Source organism: Pristiophorus japonicus, chromosome 1, assembly GCF_044704955.1.
Source record: "Pristiophorus japonicus isolate sPriJap1 chromosome 1, sPriJap1.hap1, whole genome shotgun sequence".
Lineage (NCBI taxonomy): Eukaryota > Metazoa > Chordata > Chondrichthyes > Pristiophoridae > Pristiophorus > Pristiophorus japonicus.
Window position 1 is genome coordinate 238,187,936 of NC_091977.1, and position 21,391 is coordinate 238,209,326.

Sequence of the window (21,391 nt, forward strand, 5' to 3'; positions counted from 1 at the left end):
ACTTCTATGGCTTTTGTTTAGTTTTAGACCGAGAAAGTCCCAGGAAATGAAAACGCATGCAAATAATGGCATGTCACTTATGCCATCATTTCCTGGGACTATTGCACCCTCACCGAAATTATGCAAAATTCATCATCATAGCTCCTCCCTCCAAAGTCAAGTCAATGGTGATCGCTAATTTCAAGATTCATGCCATGTTTCCTGCAGTTGCCTCTAAGACTGAAAAGTAATGGTGTAGCTGAATGTATTTAAATTCATGAGTTCAAATTTGCTGAAGTTTGTTGAGATGAATTTCCTGGAAGTTTGCGCCATAGTATTGACACATTAATGCTAGGCGTAAAACTTCTGTGAAGTAATGGAGTAAGTGAGTTAAGCCATTATTTGCGTGGTGTCATAATTTGCTGGGACATCTCGCAATAGCTGCACCCAATGAAACTGTATATTACAACAGTGAGCACTCTTCAAAAGTACATAATTGGCTGTAAAGCGCTTTGGGACGTCCGGTAGTTGTGCAAGGCGCTATAGAAATGCAGGTCTTCTTTTTTTCCTTTTAAATTAGGTTTCTGCATGTAAACTCAGCTTTGAGGAAGCTCTCACAATGCCTTTGTTCTTGACTACATCATCATCTGTAACTTAATCAGCAGGGAGGAACAAGGAGGTGGAGGAATTGTGAAGGACAGAGCTTATCGAATAAAGCCATTGCTGATGGCACCATTCTACAATACCAACAACGCAGCATAGGAAAGGTACAACTGCACATGGGACAACCCAGCAAGTGGTGGAGAGGACCATCGGAGTGCTGAGATCACCCATCACATGGTACCGGGATATCCCAGTTTGGGGGGCGGGGGCAGGGGGGGTGCTCCTACAGTATGTCCATGATGAAATGATGAAAGATGGAATGGTCTCCTGCGCAGTGCACAATTTTGTCCGGTAGGAAGGGCTCCCCTTTTCACTTGGCAGCTGAAAGGCCCGTGGAGCCCTAGAATTCTGACCCGCATGTCCCTGGACCCATGCAAGGAGCCACCCTGCTCCCACTGACACCTGCGCCTCGTTTTAGGGTGACCCGTGAAATGCCTGAGTCCTTGTGGCACTCGAGCGGCCTGCAAGACCACCAAGTCTGTCGGGGAACATCAATGAGAGATGCTTCTCTGAGGGGACATGGGGAAGAGGCCTGGCCTGACCTACCGGCAACCGACTCTGGCCATCGACCGGCTGGTGGCTGCATCATTCACCGGCGGTCCTCAGCCATTTGGGTCCTTCAAGGCTTGTGCGTGTGGCACATAGCCTGAAGATGAAAGGAAATGGCCGCAGGGACTGCTGCCCTCCCAGCGGAGGTTCTCCAGCTTCCAAAAAATTGTGCACGCCTTGCCACAGGAGAGCCTCCCCTAGCGGTCGATGGGACTAGAAATGTCACAGATACCCGCAATGCTCCTACATTCTCCTCCTTCACAGGTATGGACCCCTGTAGTCCTGTGCCCATTTATCCTCGCGCTGGGTAGGACAGGAGACCGAGGTGCATCATCCCCCCTTTCCTCCCCGCCCCCCCAACTCCAGCCTTCCAATGCTCCCTGATCCCCTGACTTCTCAGTCTCAGACTTTGTATCTCCTGTCACACAGGCTCCGTGGTCGTAGCTGGGGCTTCACGTCTGCCTGTGAGAGCAGAGATGGTTGCCCTGATGCAGAGTGGGAGAGGCCGGGAGCTGATGAGAAGGTGGGACACCTGAGAGGGACAGCGTGAAGAAGCTGTCCATGGTCTCACGTCCCCTCCATCTCAACAGCCTCATGGTGCAGCAAGGGGATGAGTGCCCGTGCCACTTCTCCCACCTTTCCTCCCAGAATCTCACCCTGCTCCTAGTTCCCCAGTTCCTTTTGCACCTGTTCAACCTCTGCTTCAGTGTACTCTGTCCTCATGTCAACTGGTTGTTGTAGAGCTGTGGGAAGGAAGAATAAAAGGAAACAATGGTGTAGCACGTACAATCCTCTGATTGCATAGCCAGCTTTATATTCAACGCAATGTGACCAAAGTGGTCAATGCCGGAGTTCAGACACCAGACAAGCATTCTCCAACTCTAATTTCCTCTTCCCACCCTGCAGCAACGAGTGGAAGCAGGTTTTCCTCATCCAGCCTATCGACCCCATGCATAACTTCAAATATCTCCATCAACCCTTCTCTTAGATTCATCCCTGGGTAGCTCGCTGACCAGGAGACAAATCTCATGAGAGGCTGCGATATTCACCTGGCGGTGCCAATGCGGTGCCAACCTCAGGCTGGCTCAGCTTTGCACAATCCTTGCATCTTCAAGGCCCTGTCCTCACGATATGTTAGCTCTTTTAGGAAGGGAATTCCGCCATCGCTCCGTGCGCGTTCCCGCGTATTTTGCGCCAACTTGCCCTGAGGGGAGTAAAGAGAGATAAGATTAGGTGAGCTGCACTTTGTCAAGCTGACAGGCTTCTTTTGAACCATTGGAATGTTTTCTTCATCAGAAACTGAAGCTGTCAAATTCATACTCTGAAAAGACTATCTCCCATGGCAACAGGCTTTGATGGCTCGCATTTGGGTTTTGCCTTGAGAAAACAAACGGATCACATCTTGAACGCACCTCAGCTTCCCCCGCTGAATTAGAAGGACAACTCCTTCCCAGCACAAGCCACTGTTCAAAAAACAATTACAGAGACAGACAAGTTTTGATACTGCTCATCATAGGATTGTAACTTCCGGTGTGAAGCCCTGTGAAATGTTTACCGCGTCTACCCTTGTCAGGTTATCTTTCTGCCCTGGACTTTCGCTCATAGACTGACCAATGCGGAGCTCAGTGCTTTGGCCATCTCCTTCCACGCTGCCCTGCTGACTTTGTGGGGAGCCCTTGCCCTTGACCTTGACCTCAGCGTCTGTTCATGCCTCGTCCAAGAAGCCAGGTCTTCATCCTCAAAATGTTGTGATCTTTCCTTTAAATCTTTCTGTGATCTTTCTTTGGAAAAGGGGATGTGCAAACACCAATGATTACTTTTTACAGCCTTTGAACAAGTTACCTTTATTTTAAACTTGTTATTCACTTTTTAAAAGTTGGTTTCAGGTTGATGTCAGAGATTAGCTGCTCTCTGACATCCCAGTGCAATGTCTCAATCTGCATCTGTTCTCTGCTTTTTATAGAGGCACGTGATTGGTCTGCGACCTCGCTAGGCCGTCGATTGGTTTTCCAGAAAATTGCAAGGTAAATTTGGCGCGATATGAACGGAGAGCATAAATGTCCAATTAAAGTGTTCGCCATCAAACGCGCCAGTCCAGCAAATTCAGGAGGCCATTCAACCCCTCGGGGCTGTCCCATAGGAACAGGAGGAGGCCATTCATCCCCTTGGGCCTATCCCATAGGAACAGGAGGAGGGCATTCAGGCCCTCGGGCCTGTCCAACAGGAACAGGAGGAGGCCATTCAACCCCTTGGGGCTGTCCCATAGGAACAGGAGGAGGCCATTCATCCCCTTGGGCCTATCCCATAGGAACAGGAGGAGGGCATTCAGGCCCTCGGGCCTGTCCAACAGGAACAGGAGGAGGCCATTCATCCCATTTTAAATTCTTAGCTAAACCCATCAAAACACTTCAGGGCTGAGTGCTGGTGAGGGGCAGAAGTGGGGGTGGGACAGAATCTCTGCCGCTGTCACTGGTGGGGTCACTGTGCGTGTGCGTCACCACATCTCTCCCTTCATTTAAAGGGGAGAGGCAGCGATTTTCTCGATTTGGCCACTGGGTCACCTGGGAGGGTTTCAGCCGGGCCAACAGCCTGACACCCAAGAGGGGGTGCCAGGCTGCCTGTTGGCAGCCCGGCCGAACCCGGGGGCACAATGGTCCGGCTGATCAAAAAATCGACTGGCCAAAAAAAAACATGACGGCCATGGCAGTGCGCCCTCCCCTTGAAGGGCCGTCGTGCTGCCGTGCCTCACACACAAAAAACAAGGTGCACCAACTGAAAAGCTGCCGGGGACACCGCGCAGCGGCTCGTGGATTTTTTTAAGGTAAATTTCACACGGAGTGGGATGGAGGTGGTGGCAGAGCGGCGGTGCACACTTTGATGAAACGCTTGCGACGGTCGGGGCGGAAGTGGGGACCACCCAAAAAATCCCCGAGGTGAATTTGGATTGTGGCGACCAATGAGCTGCAATGCGGCGGCCATTCGATTCTGCCACATGGCTGCCATAAAATGGCGGTAATAGGCTTTATCCGGACCCTAACTTTCGCCCCCTTCTTCTTTGCCATTATGTCCTGGGTTTAGTGTATATTTTGTGCATGGTGTGAGGCCATGAAGTGCCAGGACATGCCATTGATGAAATTGAGAGTGGGGGAGATATTAATTTAGGACCGTTTGCAGGCCCAAAATGGTTGGTGGCTCAGCAGAAGCTTGAAGTTCGTTCAAAATTGAACCTTGGGCCTTACCTGTGGGCTCTGTGGCCTGTTGGACCTGCTGTAGCACATAAGAACTTAAGAACATAAGGACTAGGAGCAGGAGTAGGCCATATGGCCCCTCAAGCCTGTTCTGCCAATCAATAAGATCATGGCTGATCTTCGACCTCAACTCTACTTTCCTGCACTATCCCCATATCCCTTGTCCAAAAAACTATCGATCTCTGTCTTGAATATACTCAACGACTGAGTATCCACAGCACTGTGGGGCAGAGAATTTCAAAGATTCACAACCATCTGAGTGAGGAAATTCCCCCTCATCTCAGTTTCATATGGCCGACCCCTTATCCTGAGACTGCGCCCCCTAGTTCTAGACTCTCCAGCCAGGGGAAACTATCTCTCAGCATCAACCCTGTAAATAACCTTCAGAATCTTACAGGTTTCAATGAGATCACCTCTCATTTTTCTAAATTCCAGAGAATATAGGCCCATTCTACACAATCTTTCATTGAATCTTCATTGCACTGCCTCTAAGGCAACTATATCCTTCCATAAATAAGGAGACCAAAACTGTGCACTGCAGTCCAGGTGTGGTCTCATCAGAACCCTGTACAATTGTAGCTCACCTGTTTCCTCTAGATCAAATGGGCCAGCTGCAACTCTGGCAAGATCCCTCAGGTAAGTCCTGGGAGGGGGAGGGAAGCAAATGGGAGAGCTGTGAGCACTGACTGGCAGCAGCCCGCAGTAGTTCTGTGAAGCCAGATGAAGCATTCTGTAACTCCTGGCTCCACGTTAAAGTAAGTTAAAAGGAAAAAAATCTTACCTTCTATGTGAAAGCAAAATACTGCAGATGCTGGAATCTGAAATAAAAACAGAAAATGCTGGAAATACTCAGCATCTGTGGCGAGAGAAACAAAGGGGTTGAAATTCCCTTTATAAGGCTGCCTGTTAGCACTGGTGCTAGACGGCTAACGGGATGGCAAAGGCTTAACATCGGTGATAAGCGGCGTCCACAGCTCGGGAGAAATTCGGTAGGCTCTTTGCCAAGAGGTAACGCTGTGCCGTCTAACGTCATCCACGTGGTGAAGTCATCCAGCCACTTGGCGCTGCTCTGGTGATATTTGGTTTGTACAGATGCCTAATGGCAAGGCGTGCGTACTGCCTGGGAAAAGTGAAGATAACATCGCGGTGCTCGGGCGTATTCGCCCAGAGATCAGGTAAGTTGCTTTCTTTTTTATTTCATCTTTTTTTAGTTGTAACAGTGGGGAAGTTTGTGTGTGGGTCGGAGAAGTTTCAGGGTTTATTCTTTCTTCCCTTTTCTTCCCATTTTTCAACTAGCAAGGCGGCGACCTGTCCTTGCGACAACCAGTCGGCGTCCTGGGCTCCTGCCCGAGGATGATTGTGCAACACAACTTTTTAGCGCTGCTCTCTCATCTTTGGACATAAAAACTGATCTTGGCAGTTTGAACCTGCACCTACCGCCTGGAGGTAAAATCAGCACTCGGGCGGTGACACCGCCTCAAAAACAGCAGTACTCAATTTCGCCCCTTTAATGTTTCAGGTTGATGACCCTTCGTTAGAACAAGAAACAGTTAGAGATGTAACAGATTTTATGCAAGTGTAGGGGCAGGGAAAAGGGGGAGGGGAGGAAAGAACAAAAGGGAAGGTCTGCAGCTTGCACCATCATCCCTTTTGTCTCTTAATATCTTCTGCCTTCCGCCCTATCACAGAACTTCTGGGGGCGAGGACGGGAGGAGCGAACAATGTGAAGTTCCCCCCCGCTATTGTCATCTGGGTCCTAGTAAGAGGGGAAGACTGAACTGACGTGTAATCAAATTACTGAAACATAACTATTTGTTAAAGTTCCAACACATTTATTTTGAGTTATCTACTGTTTTTAGTTTCCTAAACAATCTGGTTTTGAGCAGAATATTTGCGAACGATACCAAATTGGTAGGTTTAGTTAATACAAAGGAAGATTGTGACAAAATACAAAAAGATATTAATAAACTTGGGTGTATAATTGGCAAATTAATTTAAATATAGACAAGTGTGAAGTGGTGTACTTTGGTAGAAAGAATAAGGAGGCTACATACTACTTGGATAATAAGAGTCTAAATGTGGTAGAAGTGCAAAGGGATCTCGGGGTACAGATACACAAATCACTAAACATAACGACACAGGTTAATAAGGCCATAAGGCCATAAAAATAACAAACCTAGCATTGGGGTTTACTTCCAGAGGGATAAAATTGAAAAGCAGGGAAGTCATGTTAAACTTGTATAACACCTTAATTGGAGTACTGTGCACAGTTCTGGCGGCCGAAACTGCCCCTCTCCTAAAGACCTGTTACCACTGCCAATCAGCAACCACTCTGCGGAGTGGAGTGGCCGCCGACTTTTCGTGGAATGGCTGCTGATAGCCTAATTGTCCTTCCGAGGTTTCCCAGCGGTGCCCCGATCCCCCCCACCGCTCTGCTGCTGCCGATCTGTCTTAAGTGCGTCATCACCGTGTGCACCGCCAATCTACCCCCCTCCCATCCTCCATCCTGCCGACGGCGACATTCCCCTCTGAAATTTTCGGCCTGCCCGGCGGTGCCAAAATTAGTTTTTTTCCTGGTGGCCCAGTGAGGCATTGGCCTTCTGCAATGGCGGTGCAGCTTCAATTAATGGGGCGGATGCACTGCCGCTACCGCCATGTTTTTTTTTGTCGGCCAACTGCCAGGTGGGCCCAACAATTATGCCCCCGGTTTTGGCCGAGTCGCCAACAGGCAGCCTGGCAACCCTCTTGGGTGCCAGGTCACTGGCCTGACTGCAACTCTCCCTGGTGGCCTAGTGGGCCGAAGTATTAAAATCGCAGAGGTTCTCCCCTTTAAGTGAAGGGGAGAGTGTGGTGACACGGTGCCATGATGATGTCATCGTGGCAGTCACTCCACACCGCCCCCAACTTCTGCTCCTCAGGTGTTGCCACCACTGCGTATCTACCCCTCTCGTGTAGTCACCGCCCACATTAGGAGCGACATCTGGATTTGAATTTTAAAAAAACAACAAAGAGCGGAATTTCGCACAAGAGGCGACCTCAACCACAGCCGCGGTAAAAACCATTGAAACAGGGTGCGTGCGCCCGTTTTGTACGGGGGGCAATTTCTAGCCCCTGGTCTTCATATTATAAAAACAATTTAGAGCCGTTGGAGAAGCTGCAAAAAGATTTACAAAATTTATACCAGATCTGAGAGGTTATAGCTACCAGGAAAGACTCTCCTCTATAAAAGAGAAGGCTGAGAGGTGACCATTTGAGGTCTTTAAAATTATAAAGGGGTTTGATAAGGTATACATAGAGATGTTTCCACTTGAAGAGGATTCAAAAACTAGGGGTCATAAATATAAGATAGTAACTAATAAATCCAAGAGGGAATTCAGAAGAAACTTCTTTACCCAGAGAGTAGTTAGAATGTGGAACTTACTATCACACAGAGTAGTTGAGGCGAATAGCACAGATGCATTTAAGGGGAAGCTAGATAAGCACATGAGAGAGAAAGGAATAGAAGGATATGTTTATAGGGTTAGATAAAGAGGGGTGGGAGGAAGCTCATGTGGAGTATAAATGGTGGCACAGGTTGAACCTCCCTTATCCGGAACCCTTAGGACCTGGCCTGTTCTGGATAAGGGCTTTTTCTGGATGAATGATGGTCACGTTAAATTGGATGGTACAGGTACTGAGGAAGGGGATATCGGGGCTGGCTGATTTGGGGCTGTGAATGTGGCAGAGATATCATGGGGGCGGGGGCAGTGGTTCATGGGGTCAGGCCAGCGATTGTGGGAGTCAGCAGCGAGGAAGGTCTTCAATTTGTTCATTTTGGAGTTCTGCGCATGCGCCACCCGGTGGCTGGGAATGGTTTTGGACAAGGAGTGGTTCCGGATAAGGGAGTTCTGGATAACGGAGGTTCAACATGTACAGGCCAGTTGGGCCGAATAGCCTGTTTCAGTGCAGTAGACTCGATGTAACATTTAAAGCTTTTCAAATTATTTTCCCAGATTGGCAAGACATAATTTGTTTTTCAAATAATGCTATATTCTCTTTGTTCAATTCAATCCCTCTACGTTCCTTCCCTTTCCACATACATCTTTACAAATTCATAATAAAGCATCCTGTTCTCAGTTTGTTTCATCTTATCTTTTAATTTTCAATCACCAAGCAGAAAAGGTATACAACTTATCAGCAGAAATGAGGGAGATGAGCTCATTAAATCCTGATTCAATAGGGACGCAGCATCAACCATATATCATCTTTATCCTCTAGGGAAAAAAATAGAAAGCATTAATTAGAGGTGGGTTATGTAAAGTGAACATATCAGAATTTAAAATATTTTAATATTCATTGCTTTAGGTAAAGCTTTTTTTTAACTTTAGTGAGCTCTGAAAGTTGCTAATTTGCATTTCTTTGTGTTTGTGTCAGAGATGAATCATTCAGTCAAGAATTACTTTTTTGAGACTTGCTCAGGACCTGATTACATTTTTTTATCTCGGTTTTCCTGCCGCAGCCAGCCAGATTGAGAAAAGGGAGGGAGGGAGAAATTGGAAAGGCTGGTGGTGGGAGGGGGGAAGATCAAAGGCCAGATGGGGAGATCAGAGAATGGGGTAAGGGGGGAGTGGGGAATCAGAGGCCGGAGTGGGGTAGCATATCAAAGGCTGGAGGGAGGGAGGAGATCGGAAGCCGTGGGGCCCGAGGAGGCTGGTGAGAGATCAGAAAGACCCGGGGGGCTTGACCGGGGGTGGGGGGAGATCGGAGAGGAGATCGGAGGGGTCAGAGAGGGAGATCAGAAAGTCGGGAGGGAGGAAGGCTGGGGGTGATATTGGAAGGGTTGCAGGGGGAAGGCCGGAAGGTTCAGAGGGAGATTGGAAGCTGTAGAGGGGGGAGGGAGGGAGGGATCGGAAAGATGGCAGGGCAGGGGGGATTCGAAAGGCTGGGTCAGTGGGAAATCATTGCTCAGGGGGACATCGTGGTTCAGGGAGGGTGGTCCGATCCCAGTAGGTCGGCTGATTGCAGGAGTGGTTTACAGATAATCTTGGTGGACCGGTGGGGGGAACACTCCTGCTCCTCCTGGCCCACAAGCTGTGCTGGAAAGGTACTTTCCTGCTGGATCCAGCAGTCCTCACCTCCCTTCAGCTGCGGGTTACTTGAGGGCTGGATAACCTTTCCGGCTAGTGTAAAATTTAAAATGGAGGTAAAATCTGAGGCACGCATCCTCATTAAAATATTTAAGTGAGTGACCTGCCTCCGGGGAGCCGATTTGATGCCCGCCTCCATTAAAACCGGAAGTGGGTAGATTCGAGGAGGTTGGGTACAGGTTTTTATCATTTACATTTTAATAATTTTAACATCCTACCCAAACCAAAGCCACCTGTTGTTGGGGTAAAGATTCCCCCTGTGAGAGAGTGAAAAATAGCCAGAGTTGGGTTTCCCTGAGAAAAATGCAGGTCCTCATCTTTAACGCATACAGAAGGAATTTACTGTACAATCATCTCCGAGTCAGCTGAAATACTCCCTTAATCAAGGGGGAAATGCATACTAAACATCAAAAAACAGAGCCAAAAATAAGCAACATTCCAGGTTAAAAAAGGAGCGAGAGAGAAAACAGGGAATTATAGATCCGTTAGCCTGACATCAGTAGTGGGGAAAATGATGGAATCAATTATTAAAGATGAAATAGTAGCACATTTCGAAAGCAGTGACAGGATTGGTCCAAGTCAGCATGGATTTATGAAAGGGAAATCATGCTTGACAAATCTTCTAGAATTTTTTGACGATGCAACTAGTTGAGTAGACAAGGGAGAACCAGTGGATGTGGTGTATTTAGACTTTCAAAAGGCTTTTGACAAGGTCCCACACAGGAGATTGGTGTGCAAAATTAAAGCACATGGTATTGGGGGTAATGTACTGATGTGGATAGAGAACTGGTTGGCAGACAGGAAGCAAAGAGCAGGAATAAACGCGTCCTTTTCAGAATGACAGGCAGCGACTAGTGGGGTACTGCAAGGTTCAGTGCTGGGACGCCAGCTATTTACAATCTACATTAATGATTTAGAACATAAGAACATAAGAACAAAGGAATTGAATGTAATATCTCCAAGTTTGCAGATAACATGAAGCTGGGTGGCTGTGTGAGCTGTGAGGAGGATGCTAAGAGGCTGCAGGGTGACTTGGACAGGTTAGGTGAGTGGGCAAATGCATGGCAGATGCAGTACAATGTGAATAAATGTGAGGTTATCCACTTTGGTGGCAAAAACAGGAAGGCAGAATATTATCTGAATGGTGACAGATTAGGAAAAGGGAGGTGCTACGAGACCACGGTGTCATGATACATCAGTCATTGAAAGTTGGCATGCAGGTGCAGCAGGCGGTGAAGAAGGCATATGGCATGTTGGCCTTCATAGTGCGAGGATTTGAGTAGAGGAGCAGGGAGAACTTACTGCAGTTGTACAGGGCCTTGGTGAGGCCACACCTTGAATATTGTGTACAGTTTGGGTCTCCTAATCTGAGGAAGGACATTCTTGCTATTGAGGGAGTGCAGCGAAAGTTCACCAGACTGATTCCTGGGATGGCAGGACTGACATATGAGGAAAGACTGGATCGACTAGGCTTATATTCATTGGAATTTAGAAGAATGAGAGGGGCTCTCATAGAAATATATAAAATTCTGACAGATTGGACAGGTTAGATGCAGGAAGAATGTTCCCGATGTTGGAGAAGTCCAGAACCAGGGCTCACAGTCTCAGGATAAGGGGTAAGCCATTTAGGACCAAGATGAGGAGAAACTTCTTCACCCAGAGAGTGGTGAACCTGTGGAATGCTCTACCATAGAAAGTTGTTGAGGCCAGTTCGTTAGATATATTCAAAAGGGAGTTAGATGTGGCCCTTATGGCTACAGGAATCAAGGGGTATGGAGAGAAAGCAGGAATGGGGTACTGAAATTGCATGATCAGCAATGATCATATTGAATGGTGGTGCAGACTCGAAGGGCCGAATGGCCTACTCCTGCACCTATTTTCTATGTTTCTCTGTTTCTATGAATCCTCGGTCTGTGCTGAATTAGCTTGTCTCAGCTAGGGCTGCTTTAGAAGTGGTTGCGTTTGCCTCAGAATTATACGTGGGACTGCTGCGCTGTTAGAGGTGCCGTCTTTTGGATGAGCTGTTAAAAACCACTGGTCCTTCTGCTCTCTCAGGTGCATGCAAAAGATCCCATGTAACTATTTCGAAGGAAAACAAGGGAGTTGTTGTGTATGGAGAAAGAGTCCGACTGAACACTGTGAGCTCGGAGCAAAGTGTGACCTCAGTCTTTTATTGCAGGTCTCCAGAGTGCCTCCCCAACCTGTGAAGCCTCCTTAAATATCTGTGCTCCCAACAGATTATGGGATCCCTTGGGACTCCAGGGGATGAACTTTCTGGTGGCTGTACAGAGTAAATACAAGTTTACATATATAATAACATTTCCCGCCAAAGTCAATTGCGTAATTATTTACAATGTGCGTCGAACTGGAGCGCTTCTTGCGCTTGTTGATTGTCTCGGTGTGAAAGCTGGTGTTGTTGAATCATTTGTTGGGTCCTCGCTGGGCTGCTGTGCAGCTGGCCTTGCTGGGCTGTCTGGTGTGTTGGGCTCTGCTGGGCTGCTGTGGACAATGGGTTCTGCATTGTGGTCAGCCGTGGTGCCGGTTGCCACTGGTGTGTTTGTTGAGGGATCCAAAAAGGTAGGGCCCAAGGTGGGTTGCTCAGGATAGTTCGTAAATCTGAGTTCAATTTGATAGAAGTGTTTCCGGTGAATGAGTCCATTTCAAAGTTTGGCCTGAAACACCCTGCTCCCGTCTTTGGCCACGACAGTGCCAGGAAGCCACTTGGGACCTTGTCCATAATTTAATACAAATACAGGATCATTGATTTCAATCTCGTGTGACACATTTGCGCTATCATGGTATGCACTTTGTTGAAGCCGCCTGCCCTCTACCTGTTCATGTAGATCAGGGTGAACTAACGAGAGCCTTGTCTTCAGTGCTCTTTTCATGAGCAGTTCAGCAGGTGGGATCCCAGTGAGTGAGTGGGGTCTTGTGTGGTAGCTAAGCAGGACTCAGGATAGGCAAGTCTGCAGTGAGCCTTCAGTTACCCTCTTCAAGCCTTGCTTGATGGTTTGTACTGCTCTCTCTGCCTGGCCATTGGACACTGGTTTAAACGGGGAAGATGTGACATGTTTGATCCCATTACGGGTAATGAATTCTTTGAATTCAGCACTGGTAAAACATGACCCGTTGTTGCTCACCAGGGCATTGGTAGGCCGTGTGTGGCAAATATGGCCCGCAGGCTTTCAGGACTTGCTAGCCGACATTATCTCACATTCAATCCACTTGGAGTACGCGTCTACAACCACAAGGAACATTTTACGCGAGAACTGGCCTGCATAGTTGACGTGTACCCTAGACCACGGTTTGGAGGGCCAAGACCATAAACATAGCGGCGCCTCCCTGGGTACATTGCTTAACTGCGAGCATGTATTACATCTGTGAACGCAGGACTCTAAGTCTGCATCGATACCGGGCAACCACACATGGGATCTGGCTATCGCTGTCATCATTACGATACCTGGGTAGGTACTGTGGAGGTCATTGATGAAGGTGTCTCTGCCCTTCTTGGGGACCACTACTCGATTGCCCCACAGAAGGCAGTCTGCCTGTATAGACATTTCAGCTTTGCGCCGCTGGAACGGCTTTATCTTTTCCTTTATTTCCACTGGGACACTGGACCAGATCCCATGAAGCACACAGCTTTAGACTAGAGATAATAAAGGGTCCTGGCTTGTCCAGGTTTTGATCTGCCGGGCAGTGACAGGTGATTGCTCACTCGCAAATGCTTCCAAAACCATGGCGAAATCTGCGGGCTGCGCCATTTCCACCCCGTGGTGGGCAATGGCAGCCTACTGAGACCATCTGTGCAGTTTCCTTGCCTGGCCTGTGGCGGATGGCGTAGTTGTAATTGGACAACGTGAGCGCCCATCTCTGGATGCGGGCCGATGCGTTGGTATTTATCCCTTTACTCTCGGAGAACACGGATATAAGTGGCTTGTGGTCAGTTTCCAATTCGAATTTTAGCCCAAACAGGTATTGATGCATTTTCTTTATCCCATAGACACAGGCTAATGCTTCTTTCTCAATCATGCTGTAGGCTCTCTCAGCCTTAGACAGACTCCTGGATGCATAAGCAATCGGTTACAGTTTCCCGAAATCATTAGCTTGTTGCAATACACTTCCGACGCCATATGACGACGCATCACATGCTAGTACCAAACACTTACATGGATCATAAAACACAACAATTTGTTTGAGCATAACAATTTTCTCGCTTTTACGAAGGCATTTTCTTGTCTTTTGCCCCAAACCCATTCGCCCCCTTTTCGTAATAAGACATGCAGTGGTTCTAATAGTGTGCTGAGACCCAGTAAGAAGTTACCAAAGTAGTTCAGGAGTCCCAGAAATGAACGCAGCTCCGTCACGTTCTGTAGCCTCGGTGCGTTCTCGATTGTCTCTGTCTTCGTGTTGCTGGGCCTGATGCCGTCCGCCGCAATCCTCCTTCCCAGGAACTCCACTTCCGGCACCAGGAAAATGCACTTCGAGCGTTTTAACCTGAGCCCCACACGGCTGAGTCGACTAAGAACCTCCTCTGGTTCTGCAGGTGCTCGACTGTGTTCCGACCTGTGACCAAGATTTCGTCCTGGAAGACCACAGTGTGCGGGACCGACTTCAGTAAGCTTTCCATGTTTCTCTGGAATATCGCCGCCGCCGATCTGATTCCAAACGGGAATCTGTCATAAACAAAAAGACCTGCGTGTTGATGCAGGTGAGGGCCTTCGATGATTCCTCCAATTCCTGTGTCATGCAGGCTGAAGTCAGATCCAGCTTCGTGAACGTCATTCCCCGCCAACGTTGCAAAGAAGTCATCGGCTTTTGGAAGTGTGTATTGGTCCTGCAGGGAGAAACGATTGATAGTTACGATGTGATCGCCACAGATTCTGACGGTGCTGTCTCCCTTGAGGATTGGGACGATAGGACTAGCCCACTCGTTGAACTCGATCGGTGAAATTATGCCCTCTCTTTGCAGCCGGTCCAGCTCGATCTCTACCGTTTCTCTCATCATGTACAGTACTGCTCTCGCCTTGTGATCGATGGGTCGTACCCCCGGAATTAGGTGGATCTGCACTTTTGCTCCTTGGAATTTCCCGATGCCTGGTTCGAACAGCGAAGGAAATTTGTTTAAGACCTGGACACGAAGTGTCATCAGCAGGCGATAGCGCTCAGACGTTGTCCCAGTTCCAGCGTATCTTTCCCAGCCAGCTCATGCCGAGCAGCGTGGGACCATCGCCCGGTAAAACCCAGAATGGTAGATTGTGCACCGCTCCATCGTAGGAGACCTTTACGGTAGCACTGCCAATTACAAGAATCAGTTCCTTTGTGTAAGTTCTTAGTTTTGTGCGAACTGGAGTTAAGACTGGCCTTGAGGCCTTGTTGCACCAAAACCTTTCGAACGTCTTTTTGCCCATGATGGACTGGCTCGCGCCCGTGTCCAGCTCCATTGACACTGGAACTCCATTTAGTTCATCATTCAGCATTATCGGGGGACAATTCGTGGTGAATGTGTGCACCCCGTGCACCTCCGCTTCCTCGATCTGAGTCTCTGGTTCATCGTGATACTCCCTGGATCTGTCCTCCTCTGCAACATGGTGGTTTGCAGCTTTAACAGGCTTTGCAGCTTGCCTGCACACTCATTGGAGGTGTCCCATTGTTCAACATACCTTGCAAACTACTCTTTGAATCGGCATGAATGAAAACGATGATCACCCCCAAAGCACCAACAAGGTGTTAATGGCCTTGCATTCATCACCCTTGATGGTGGACTCTTAGACATCTGCGGATGTGTAGCTGCCGGTATGTGTGACCTGCCCTGTATGTTACGATTTGAAAACAACATCACCTTGTTCACAGTACTTGTAGCAGCACTTGTGTGCTGAGAGATTTGCTTCGTATTGTCACTGGTGGCAATGAATGCCTGGATTATCGCTATGGCCTTACTCAAGATTGGAGTCTCCACAGTCAAAAGTTTGCGAAGTATGGTTTCGTGGCCAATGCCAAGTATGAAAAAGTCTCTGAGCATGTGCTCCAAATGTCCTTCAAATTCGCAATGTCCTGCAAGGCGTCTTTGCTCGGCGACATAACTCGCCACTTCCTGGCCTTCAGACCTTTTATATATGTAGAACCGATACCTCGCCATCAGAACGCTTTCCTTTGGGTTCAAATGCTCTCAGACTAGTGTGCACAAATCGTCATATGATTTCTCCGTGGGTTTCGCTGGATTGAGCAGATTCTTCATAAGGCCATATGTTGGTGCCCCACAGATGGCGAGGAGGATTGTCCTTGGTTTTGCAGCGCTCTCTTCCCCATCTAACTCATTGGCCATGAAGTATTGGTCGAATCACTCCACAAAAGTTTCCCAATCATCTCCCTCTGAGAATTTCTCCAGGGTGCCCACTGTTCTCTGCATCTTTGGGTTTGCTAACGGTATCTCGTCACCAGTTGTGTAAGGAGAAAGAGTCAGACTGAACACTGAGCTCAAAGTAAAGTGTGACCTCAGTCTTTTATTGCAGGTCTCCAGAGTGCCTCTCCAACCTGTGAAGCCTCCTTAAATACCTGTGCTCCCAAGGGACTATGGGATCCCTTGGGACTCCAGGGGATGAGCCCCCTGGTGGCTGTACAGAGTAAATACAAGTTTACATATATAACAGGAGTTATCCCTGGTGTCCTGGCCAATATTTCACCCTCAATCAACATCACTAAAAACAGACTATTTTGTCATTATCACGTTGCCCATTACAGAAGCTTACTGTGCGCAAGTTGGCTGCCGCGTTAGCTACATTACAACAGTGACTACACTTCAAAAGTACTTCATTAGTTGTAAAGCGCTTTGGTATGTCCTGAGGTCGTGAAAGACGCTATAGAAATGCAAGTCTTTCTTCATGTTGTCAAATGGTTGCTGCTTGTTTGGAAAATGTGATGAGGTGAGGGCAGGATGGGGCATGCCTGCGAGGCTTTAATTGAACTGAACCGCTGACATTGATTCTTAGGCTCGCACATGCGAAGGCTGACCACTTAGATGAGAGAGCAAGAGACTTGCAGCAGCTGTGGAACTGTACTTAACAAGGAGATTGAGAAAACTGGAAGAAGATGAACCGTGTCCTAGTCTAAAGGAAAGAAGACGTCTAAAGATTCAAAAACCATCAAGTGATCATGGGTTTGGCCACCAAGCACTTGAAGACTCCAGGACAGGTCTAGTTATGTTTCATATTTATTCTGGGTATTAGTTAAAGAAAGATCATCTGTGTGTTTCTGTTGCAGTAGATTCTAGTCTACGAACCCCACTCTAACACCCAATGTGGGAGGCCTGAAGATCATAATTAATTCCTACAACTCTGTATGGTTATCAAAACAGCACAGCATAATCCATGCGTCCGTACTCCAAATGTTTTCTTTAGATTTGTACGACAAAGTGTTTATTGAAATTGAGCCCTCTTTTGTGGTGAAGTATGCATTCACTTAAACATTTTAGCCTCCTGACTAAGAGCATTAATATAGGCTATGGTTAAATTAGCAACAAGGTTCGTATGATTATTAAGGAATCGTTGCATGTTGAGGGTGCAACGTAGATATTTTTAAATGCTAACATCATTGAACACCCACATATTAAAGACTATTAGAATGAGATTGAATTAAGCCTCAAGCATACTAATACCCATCATTTATTCTTTCAAAATGAAATACAATGTTCTTTTACCTCTATCATATTATATATTTGAGATTTACCAATGGGGTTCATATTCATTACAACATCAGTTTGTTCCACACTACTGAACAACTTCACTATTTCACCGAGTACTCATACACCAAAAACGACAATATCAGGTTCGCTCAGCATTTGGAATAAGGAGCTCATGTCCTTTAAAAATCTGACATGAGCATAGGTTTCAGTTTGTGAGTATAGTAATGTGGAAGAGAATGACCTCAATCAATCTCACAATGAACTGTAAACTTTGAAATCCCTTCAAGGCCTCGCCGCTCTCTAGCTGTAACCTCCTCCAACCCTATAACCCTCCATGATCTATGCACTGCTCCAATTCTGGCCTTTTTGCCATCTGCGATTTTAATTGCTCCACCACTGGCGGCCATGCCTTCATATGCCTCGATCCTAAGCTCTGAAATTCCTTCCGTAAACCTCTCCATCTCTCTACCTCTCTCTCCTCCTTAAAACCTATGTATTTGACCAAGCTTTGGTCCCCTTTCCTAATATCTCCTTATGTCGCTTGGTGTCAAATTTTATCTAATAATGCTAATGTAAGTTGTTGTTGGAAGACACCTAATGCACAAAAGCAAGTTGCATTTATATAGCACCGTCAACAGAGTAAAAATGTCCCAAAGCAATTCACAGGCGTGTTACTAGACAAAAATTTGACACTGAGCTACATAAAGAGATATTAGCACAAGTGGCCAAAAGCTCGGTCAAACAGATAGGTTTTGAGGAACAACTTAAAGGAGGAGAGAGAGGTAGACAGGCAGAGAGATTTAGGGAGAGAATTCCAGAGCTTAGGGCCAAGGCAACTGTCCATACAATTTGAGAGGTTTGATGCTAAAATGGATAATTTACTCACTGCACCTTTAATGGTATTGCAACATATGCAAAACTTGTTTCCCTTTCACGAGAGCAGATACCGATTTTCATTTTGATAAACATCGACTTTTTATTTTTTAATCTTAACAACCCTCTCTTTATTATCAATGTTTGTGGAAACATATTGTTTTTTTTGAGAGAGGTAAGATGCGTGAGACAAAACTAGGCTTGCTGAAGGACTGCAAAAATTGTTACAAAGTTACAGCAAAATCAATCAGAAAAAAACATTGGATTAGAAGAGTGATTGACCAACAAACATTTACACCAGAGCAAACATCCTCAATTCGAGCAGAACTGGATGCCAAAGATCTAAGAACAACAACAACAACTTGTTTTTATATTGCACCTTTAGCATAATAAAACGTCCCAAGGCGCTTCACAATGTATGACAAAAATTTGACACCGAGCCACATAAACAGAAATTAGGTCAGATAACTAAAAGCTTGGTCAAAGAGGTAGGTTTTAAGAAGTGTCTTAAAGGAAGAAAGAATGATGGAGAGAAGGAGAGGATTACGCACAGAATTCCAGAGTTTAGGGCCGAGCATCCGAAAGCATGGCCACCAATGGTTAAGCGATTATAATCATGGATGATCAAGAGGCAGAATTAGAGGAGCACAGATATCTTGGGGGGTTGTGGGGCTGGAGGAGGTTACATAGATAGGGAGGGATGAGGCTATGGAGAGATTTGAAAACAAGGATAAGAATTTTGAAATTGAGGCGTTGCTTAACTGGCAGCCAATTTAGGTCAGCGAGCACAGGGGTTATGAGTGAGCAGGACCTGGTACGAGTTAGGATGAGAGCAGCTGAGTTTTGGATGACCTCAAGTTTATGCAGGTAACTGTGGTATCTTCTCTATGACATCACAACACAGGAACTCCAAGATGGTTCTTAACACAGGAACTTGTCAGGTGACCTGACCTTTTTCTTATATGCAGCAATGGCTGCATTATTACAGTAGTACACTAGGTGGAACAGTAGTCCACTAGATGGAGCTATATATTACAATTCTCCCTTCTTAATGAAGAAGTAATTATAACAAACAATCATCATACATAACTTGCCTGGATATACATGACAAAAGATATGGACTTATTTTATCATATTTACAAATCAAACATTTTCTGTTTCGAAGAGGATACCTTCTCTCTTGAACAAAACCTTCCAAACATGGTGTCGAACTTAGACTCATTCTAGGCTGAGCCCGAGGAAAATTTTCTTCCAAGGGTAACCCTTGATCTACATTTTGACTCTCTACAACTTTAGGATGCTTGTCTGCCTGACTTGGACTCAGATTTAAATTCTGACTTTCTCATGGACTTGCTTCGAGTACATCTGATGTAGGATTTGCTATTGGTACTCTACTTGTAACAAGACTATCTGATGAGTCAGAAATCATCAAATCATTCCACATTTGCAGGTAAAATATAATCAATGTGAACAAATCTAACCTGTCCATGATCAAACATATTGACCAAATATGTGCGAGGACCACATATCTTCACCATTCTTCCTGGTAACCACTTTAACAATTTATGATGATGGTTCTTCAATCTCACCTTCTGATTTATTTTCACACTTCTCTCTCTTACTCTACCTCTATCATGATTCTCTTTCTGTCTTAATTATTTCTCTTCTACTGACTGTGCCAAGTTTGGCATTAACAAGGAGAACCTAGTTCATGGCTGTCATATGAGAAAGAACAATGCTGGTGTTCTACCAATAGTTGTATGAGGAGTGTTAATAATAGTAATTCAAAATTAGCTAATATGTGGTTCAACGATAAAAGCTGTTTATTTAGATTTGGATCCAACATTTGTTTGATGAGGGAACATTTTACAAATTGTACTGTGCCCTCTGCTGCACCATTTGAAGCAGGATGGTACGGTGGAACCTTGGTACGTTTCACACCATTTTTGCTCATGAACTGTGCAAATTCTTCTGAACAAAATTGTGGCCCATTATCAGGCACAATTTTTTTCTGGGAGACCATATGAAGAAAATAATCTTCGCAAATGGTCAACTGTTTTACTTGTTGTTATTTTCTGCATTGGAAACACCTCTATCCAGTTCAAATGGATATCAATCACAATGAACAATTGCTGTCCTTCTAGCTCAACAAACTCCATATGTAACCTTTGCCACACCCTAGGAGGCCATTTCCCTGGCTGTAATGGTACTGATTGTGGTTTCTTGCTTACCGATTTGACATGTCGGACTACTCTATTGGCTAGATTTTACACTTTTGTGAATATCGCCCAAAAATGGACATTATTTCCAGCGTGGGCGGTAAAAATGGCTTCTCGCCCAATCTCAAAGCACCTAGTCTCCATTTTTGAAATTGGTCATTACCTCGAGCGATATGAAATGGGCGGCAGAGTTAAATCTCGGTGATCTGCTGCAAAGTGTCGCCATCCTTAGCAACGGCATGGCAACACTCGATTCCCGTGATTCATGAGGTCAAGGATCATCATGACATGCACAGAAGAGGAGACAGAGAGAGAGGGTGCTGAGGAGGACTGAAGGAGTGTGTGGCTGTGGTATGGCTGTTTTGGGAGGAAGGAGGGAGAGTTTAGAGCTTTCGAGCAAATAGGGAAATAAAATTTAGCTGTTACCAGCCACATATTTGCACAAATTTGGCCTAGAGTGGAGGCCGAGGAGGAGGCATCACAGCATGCTGTGGAGACTGAGGCTGGAGAGACCAGTGAGATGGGAAAGCAGTGCATTGGAGGGGGCAAAAGAGTGAGGAGGTTCTCGGACAAGGCAAATGCCTCCCTCCTGCAGGAGGTTGAGTTACGCTGGGGTGATTTAACCCAGGGAAGGCATGGGAAGCCCATCCCAAAGGCTTACCAGAAGATGTGGACAGAGATAGCCAAGGTGGTCTCGTCGGCGACCAACGAGGTGCATGAGGGCAACCAATGCCGCAAACGATGGAACGACCTTGTGGGATCCGCAAGAGTAAGTATAACATTGATTTACATGTACTTATATATTTATATCAATGGTTTGTAGCAGTCATGAGTGACTATCAGCAGATGTGAGGTCTTTCACTTTTACCGGGAATGTTTTACTCAAAGCCTGCGGTCATGGTGTACGTCTTTAGATAAAGAATGATAATTATCATAATAATCATGATTACATCTGTCGGTTATGTGTTGTATCAGTCTCTATGACAGTACCGAGCAATGTTACCACACAATGATCACATGCATTTTGTCCTGTCACCTTTTACAGAAGAAACT

At 46.4% G+C, this 21,391-nt stretch overlaps 1 long non-coding RNA gene across 1 annotated transcript in view; it reads left to right on the forward strand.

Moving 5' to 3' along the window:
• The first annotated feature begins 3,673 nt into the window (after nt 1-3,673).
• The window catches only part of LOC139243930 (uncharacterized), a 50,074-nt gene continuing 32,356 nt past the window's right edge, over nt 3,674-21,391 (forward strand). Inside the window, exons 1-2 of the long non-coding RNA XR_011589811.1 lie at nt 3,674-4,012; nt 16,555-16,756. This is a non-coding gene — a long non-coding RNA (uncharacterized lncRNA). The remainder of the gene's footprint in view (nt 4,013-16,554; nt 16,757-21,391) is intronic.